Consider the following 686-nt stretch of genomic DNA (forward strand, 5'->3'; position numbering starts at 1 on the left):
CTGGATAAGTAGTGGAAGCAGATTGACCACAACCAGATAAGGCAAACACACTCCCTGGTGTGGCGCCCAGCCAGCTCAGTCGGTAGAGCATATGACTTTTAATCTCAAGGTCGTGGATTGGAGCCCCACGTTGGGTCAGACGTTCCCTCTTAAAAACACTCCACCCCACCCTAAGCATTTCCACTTTGCCTCTGGCATGGATCTGACTTTAAGTAGACGCTCGTTTCTCTCTGCAGTCTGATGGAGTGCAGCGACACACAGGCTCTCTCTTTTATAAGAGCTCCATAACCGAGTGCTGCTGCCTTTTCTGTCAACACAGAGGCTGCATGTAGTCACAGTCACTCCCAGCCACATACATTGAAGGGTGGTTTTTGTAAATCGTCCTGAAGCAGCGGTACCTCAAATCCTGGCCTGGGGGAAGAGATAGTGTCAATTTGATGACAAAGTCAGTGAATTAGAGGGAGTGGGATGGGAGCCCACGCCCCAGGAGAGGATGCGATCTGAATACAGCACCGAAAACCACTCGGCAATCACATTCCATTCTAACCGGAAGGCTCAGTCCACGCAGTAACAGCCCACACACTTCTCTCCAATTCGGCCACATTGACACATCCACGCCACTGGCTCCACAACGCGGGAGAAAGGGGTTGAGGAACCTATCAGCCAGGATTGAATGGCAGAGCATA

Source organism: Chiloscyllium plagiosum, unplaced genomic scaffold (assembly GCF_004010195.1).
Source record: "Chiloscyllium plagiosum isolate BGI_BamShark_2017 unplaced genomic scaffold, ASM401019v2 scaf_7118, whole genome shotgun sequence".
In the NCBI taxonomy this organism is placed as follows: Eukaryota; Metazoa; Chordata; class Chondrichthyes; order Orectolobiformes; family Hemiscylliidae; genus Chiloscyllium; species Chiloscyllium plagiosum.